Source organism: Rosa chinensis, chromosome 1 (assembly GCF_002994745.2).
Source record: "Rosa chinensis cultivar Old Blush chromosome 1, RchiOBHm-V2, whole genome shotgun sequence".
In the NCBI taxonomy this organism is placed as follows: domain Eukaryota; kingdom Viridiplantae; phylum Streptophyta; class Magnoliopsida; order Rosales; family Rosaceae; genus Rosa; species Rosa chinensis.
This window is the reverse complement of record NC_037088.1, coordinates 54,777,176-54,783,222: the sequence shown is the minus strand read 5'-3', so window position 1 is coordinate 54,783,222 and position 6,047 is coordinate 54,777,176. Positions and strand designations below refer to the sequence as shown.

At 33.6% G+C, this 6,047-nt stretch overlaps 1 long non-coding RNA gene across 2 annotated transcripts; it reads left to right on the top strand.

The window, feature by feature from the left end:
* The first annotated feature begins 4,073 nt into the window (after positions 1–4,073).
* On the top strand, positions 4,074–5,831 carry LOC112182825. 2 transcript variants are annotated; one of them, XR_002929569.2, is made up of 4 exons: positions 4,079–4,212; positions 4,444–4,844; positions 5,320–5,394; positions 5,785–5,831. It is a non-coding gene; the product is annotated as an uncharacterized LOC112182825 (long non-coding RNA). The 2 variants fall into 2 exon arrangements; XR_005805135.1 differs by lacking the exon at positions 4,444–4,844 and having other exon boundaries at positions 4,074–4,212; positions 5,785–5,811.
* Positions 5,832–6,047: the final 216 nt, after the last annotated feature.

Below are 6,047 nucleotides of genomic sequence, written 5' to 3'. Positions count from 1 at the left end.
GGGTATATTTGTCAAAACACTTAAAAATCATTTTTAACTTAAAAAAAAACTAATTTATTAGACTTTTTTTCAATTTTTTTAAATTTCTGAAATTTCTAATAAAAAAATGATTTTTTTAACTTAAATATAATTTGAAAAAGAAATTGTCTTTTTTTTAAAAAAAAAAAGTTAGAAATGCATTTTTTTAGTGTTTAGACAAATATACCCTCAATTTACATTTATTAGATTTTTTTTCAATTTCTGAGATTTCTAATAAAAAATGATTTTTTAACTTAAATATAATTTGAAATTTAAAAAAAAAAAAAAGTTAGAAATGCATTTTTTTAGTGTTTACACAAATATACCCTCAATTTTAATAGCCTTTAACGGCAGAATTAACAGCAGTGAGTTAAGTGAAAGACGGATGTAAAACTGGGTGAGTTAAGTGATATTGTTGAAAATACAGTGAGTTAAGTGTCGAATAAGTCATAACTCAGTGACCATTGGTGATGTTTTCCCTAAGTTCCTAACGATTTCTCTATTTTAGAAACGTAGTAGGGAGCAGTTGTTTTTAGCTTCTCCCTAAGAGCAAGTCCACCGGTTCCTCTTTAACCGGGCAAAGCATGGATTTGGTGAGGTGGTGACCGGCCAACTCCAAAATCTCTTTTCCACCAGCACAAGCTTGACTGGGCAAAGGATGAATTTTCTTGACCGAAGTCAAGAAAAAAGGCAAGAGGATGACATTTTCCTTGACCCAGCCAAGGCATGTGCCAGCTCGGCTCACACCCAAACGTGGGTGACGTCTGCGGAGAGAGAAGAGAAACAGACGCGCTGATGAAGAGACTGAAGCAGGAGAAGCTGACGCGTGGTGCCGCAGCAAGCAAAAACTGAAGCCCAGTCGCCGGAGGACGATTTACTCCTCCTGTGCTGCTTCGATCTTGGCCTGGGGGCAGCGTCTGGGCCGGCTGACGCCACGGAGCGGCCGGAAGAGGTGAGACGACCTCGGGGAAGCCGGGTCCGTGGACGGAGGACGCCGGAGGAGGGAGAAACAGGCGGGTCGGGTCGGACGAAACCCGCCAGGTCTGGGGGAGTGAGAGAGAGAGAGAGAGAACCGGAGGGGGGAAATGAAAAAAAGAGAAAATTTCGTCCTTTGAAACAAAACAGAATTTTTTTTTTGCTATTTATAGAGAATTGTCAGATTTCAAAAATTCATAATAAATTCATACGAACTCCGAATATTGTGTTCCATATATACACGAGATCGTATCGATGAGCTCTACAACTTTCATGAAGAAAGTTTTCCCAAATTCAGAATGTATAAAAAGTCAATTTTCACGACTCTCTAAATAACGTTTGTTTCTAAAATAAAAATAAATTAGAAACCGAATTTCTCGTACAACTACTAAATAACGTTGTATTGTACTTATTCCTAGTTTTTCATTTATGTAAGAAAAAATAGATGGACAGTGAAAAGTGAACAGTCTTGACTTGTCAAGAAAAAAAAACGGGTGGAAACCCATGTCCAGTGGCAGTAAACAGTAACTTGACTGGTCGAATTCTTGACTTTTCGACCTGGACATTTCTAGACTACGGGTGAACTTGCTCTAAAGAGTTCAAATAGAGAGAGACTACAGCGGATGTTATCAGTCTAAAGAAACACAGAATTATAGCAAAATCAATGCAAGAGATCCGAAATATGCATATAAAACATCTAGTGTGGCAAATCCGAGTTTCCCCAAACAACTATCTGTTATCTTTTGTTAATATGTTAATCTAGCACATCAAATACGATTTCGGCTTAAGTCGCTGCAAAAAGTGATTGATTGGTTTTCAAAGTCAATTGAAAATTTTTCCACTGTCAAAAAGTGTAGATGTGATGTTACTGTCCTCATTATAATGTAATGAGCACTTGGCATTGATGATGAGTAAAACATACAGATAAAAAATAAACTTTGAAGACTATTTCATCATATATAGAGTTATTGAGAATATGATCCTTCCTGGCATATGCTACAAATTCTGACTTAGTTAGATTCTTGAAGTATCAGTTGAATTTGATTTGATAATCTAAGTAACTGAGACTGGCTAAAAGTTATTTAAAATATATCATGTCTGTAATCTCAATCCCAAAGGACAAACAAACATCAAGGCGTGCTGTCAATATAGGATTAAGGTTAACAAATAATAGCTGTCAGCATGAAGTATTGGAAACTTTGATACTTGCTCTTTCTTCTGTGTATATTTCTGTCATTGGGGATCTAACTCAACCACAGCTACACTAGTTGATCCTCTAGCTATCCTTACACTTAAGGGTTTCCGGTTTAGGAGGGACTTAAACGAAGGAGATGTTCCGTTAACTTTCTCCATGTTACTTCTGCAGGAAGGTGCTTTTTTCGTTTATTTATTACTAGCCTCTTAACATGTGCTCCGCACATGTCAATTTGCTTATTTTCTTGAAAAACAAAATTGTAAATCATGTGTATGAACATCCAATCCTATATTTGGGGAAATTTGTCAGTTTATATTAGAGAATAAAGATGTTGTTTCCTATTTTATCTTAATTAATTTGCATGGATAAATTAATTTTTATAGTTTTTTTGTTAGTAATATTTTGTAGAAATTTTTTTTTTTTTGGGGACTATTGCAGTTATAAATCCCACTCCCTTACTCTCACCTCCCACGTTAGGTTTTGCTTCTTTTTTTTTCTTTTTTTTTTTGTTTCCAATATTTTCAATTACCAATATATCCTTTATGTGTTAGATTATAAATTATAGAGTTTTTAATGAACCATGGGTAAAATAGGTAGTTCAAAAATTTAACCATTCTCTCTAAGAATTGGCTTAATTATATAAGATTATTATTATTATTTTCCAACAAGAGGATGGAGTTTAGAATCTTATGGGAGTTTATGTGCAACTCCTTCAGCAAGTTCTTGGGTGATTTTCTGGTTCTCCGGATTTTGATATTTTTTATCAGATTGGGAACTGTAAGTTCCTTCTAAGGTTAATTAAGGTTCTTACTTTGGTAAGCACGTATGTTATAGTTCGAAGGAGAAGACCAGGTTCTTGCCCACACTACTAGAGAAAACCCATTTAGAGACAAAATCTTTTGGGACGGACCAATTTTTTGTCCCCCAAACACATAATTATGGACAAATTTTTTAATTTTGTCTCTAAAAGTTTTGGTCTTCCGAATTGTTCATTCAAGATTCAACGCTGTTAGAGACAAATAAATTTCAATTGGGGACGAAAAATATTTGTCCCAAAATTTAATTGGGGATGAGATTTAATTTGGTCTCCTATATTTTTTTTATTTTGTAAATAATTGGTAAAAATTTAAGCGGAGAATTATGATGACTTTTAAAATTTAGACGAAAAGAAATAGGGGCGAAATTTTTTGCCCCCAATTCTATTGGCAATATTTTTGTTTTACGAAGTTTTTTTTGGCCGGTTTAGCAATAGTTAATAAAAGAATTTTTGTCTTACTTACGTTTTCTTTTGGCGGGATTTAGTAAAGAATCAATAAGTAGGAGACCTTTGGTGGGATTTAGCATTGTTAATAAGTAGGAGACCTTTGGCGGGATTTAGCAAAGAGGTAATAAGTAGGACTGTAGGAGACCTTCTGGCGGGATTTAGGAGAGAGTTAATATAGGAAACCTTTTAAGGCTTTAGTAGGAATCTTTAGGTCTCCATAAGTAGGAGACCTTGATGATTATGATTTAGGTCTCCATAAGTAGGAGACCTTTTATTCTGTAATATTGATCACGGTGTAATATCACTTTGATTAATTATGTTTTTGTTTACATTCCTTGAGAGTCATGTGATATTTTCACCCTACACTATATCATGTTTTCACCCTACACTTTATTCTTTCATAATTATAATTATCATATATGATTTATCTTTATTTAAAATTTACTCAGACATTTAATTCAGCCAATGCGCGCGCAATGAAGATTTGAATTTTTAGATTGTCTGACCTCAACAAGAGTGATCGAGATTGGAAGTTGCAACAAGGGTTGGTCCATGTCAAACTTTGGGTTTTAGAATTTTAGTAACCTTACATTGAACACCTGTTGAAATAGTATATTAGACCTGGGTCTGAACCAAAGCAGTACTCTATTATCCCTTTATGCAAGATCTACTGGAGTAGCGTGATAACAAAGCACAGCCAAGGCATTTTGAACTCTTTGTACTCATTTCACTAGAGCTTGACTAGAGATTGGGAGTTGAGGTATGTGAATCTTTTTCATTACATATAAAATTCATAGCAAATAATTATTGAACTTTGTTGATACCCTTGATGTTATGCTTTAATACTTGAGGTGTTTGCTTTACTTAATAAGACTATAACTAAACAAATATTACATGAATAAAACTCTAAAACAGACCAAGTCTTACTTTTCTTTGTTACTGTTATTTTTCAGTGCCCATTTATAGGGTAGTGTTTGTTTGTAAATGTCAGGGGATCCAAAATGAATAGAGAGTGGATTCATTCTAAAAACAAACTCTGCCAAGAATACAAGGAAGGTATTCAGTCTTTCATTGATGTTGCAAAACATCATTTGAATGCAAATAATGAGACATTATGTCATTGTGATACCGAAACAAGTTATGTTGATGGGGTAGACCAAGAAGAAGAGGCTAGCAATATCATTCATCCCATTGAAGAGAATGTTAATTCAATGCCAACACTTTGTAGAAGAGATGTCGAACCTGAAATTGTTGGTTTGAGTAGCAAAGATATTGAACAAAGCAACATAAGTGACGATGATTTTATCGATGATAATCCTCTAGATGAGGAATTACTATCAGGAGATGAAGATAACACTCGAGAAAGTGATGGATACAGTGACTTGAATTAAGGTAAACAATTTTAAATGTACGTGGCTCAATAAGTGCATGCAAATCATCATTAGTTGCTTTTCTCTATATGGTTATGCCTTCCTAATTCATAATTAAACATCTTTCGGTCATTATCATAATTATATATTACTGTTAACTTGGTTTTTTTGTCAGTATGGTCTGTTAGTTTCCATTTTTGTTTATTATTTACTTATGATGTTGACCATGTGTGCAGGGAGACTTTGCTTTCTTATCTTATCAAAATCACAACTGCTTATTGTCTCTGTTTCTTACTAAATATCCACTTTTATAGAATTGGATTAATCAATGTCGGATGCTCTGGGAATTCTCCATTTTTTTTAACATGGTTTAAATTTCAAGTTAGTATTGATTTCCACTCTTGATATTTACTATGAAGATAATTTTATTTAGCTTACTTATGGTTTTTCATTCTTGATATTAACTTTTGGTGTTCGATTTTCGTTACATTATGCAGTTGGATCGATATGTGGCTAGGAGCATGAAGGTTAATTATGTGGTAGGCTCCTACCTTGATCCCCTTATAGTTAAGGTACCCTTTCTTATTTGGGCATGTAGGTCTGATTACATACTTTATCTCGTGTTTGTTTGTTTGTTTTTAATTGTCTAACTCAAGTAAAACCATTGATATCTTGCGTGTATTTTTGCTTTGATTAGTTGGTAAGCATTCAGTGTGTGGTTTTGGTACTAAAAACTAACTTTTGTTTAATTTGATATTTTGCACTTATTAAATAATGTTTTATGCTCATCATGAATCCATTTCTATACAACATTATGATTGCTTTCTTTGATGTTTCCTTATGAAATCCTATTTACTCCTTTCAATATTCCTTTATCAAGGTCCAACATATATTTTCATCTCCTCAGTTTCATGAATTTTCTTGGAGTCAGCGGTATTTTATGATTAAAGCTTTTGGTGCAGGTATACTGATAAGACACATGTTCAAGGATAGTCCATATGCCTCTGGTAGTCGTCTGCATTATTGATCTTAATTTGTTATAGATATTATTTATAGTTGAAGACTTGTGAAGCATACTGTGAAAGTGCTCAATTTGTTCATGTTTGTTGGATTTGAAAAAAGAGTTGATGTTAGGCTCTGTTTAATACTATTATCCATAATAAATTCAAATTTTTGGTAAAAACAAATTCTATTTATATAAGTGGTGACAACCATTAGATTTGTT